Raw genomic sequence first — 643 nt, 5'->3', positions numbered from 1 at the left:
TATATGCATATATATATACGTATATATATGTCTGTGTTTATATATATATATATATATATATATATGAATGTACGTATGTATGTATGTGTGTATGTATAATTGTATTTCTTTAGGTATGTATATTTAGGGATGTATGGACATGGGTGTATACTTTCATATGTATGTATATGTTTACATATATACACACACAAAGTGGCATATACTTACGTATGTAGTAATGTACGCATCCGTGCGATGTTTTGTGTCTCTGTCTCAACGTAATATGTACAAAGGAGTTAACAAGATTTACAGTATCTACAGAACATCTCTGTGGGCTATAGAAATTATTTGCAATTTGGAAGTTACAGTGTATTTTAATTCACACTTCAATGGTACAGTTTGACCTACTGACATGGATAAGTTTATATACAAAACATTAGACGAATCTCAAATTTCAATGCGAGCGAATATCTACACATATTCACACACGCACGCACACGCACACGCACACACACACGCACACACATACACGCACAAACAGATGCATGCACCCATACACACCCTATACAAAGATATATATATATATATATATATGTGTGTGTGTGTTTATGTGTAAGATGTATGTATATATGTATAAATATATATATATATATATATATATATA

Source organism: Octopus bimaculoides, chromosome 19, assembly GCF_001194135.2.
Source record: "Octopus bimaculoides isolate UCB-OBI-ISO-001 chromosome 19, ASM119413v2, whole genome shotgun sequence".
NCBI classification, from domain to species: domain Eukaryota; kingdom Metazoa; phylum Mollusca; class Cephalopoda; order Octopoda; family Octopodidae; genus Octopus; species Octopus bimaculoides.
The sequence above is the reverse complement of the archived record's forward strand: the minus strand, read 5'-3'. Positions refer to the sequence as shown.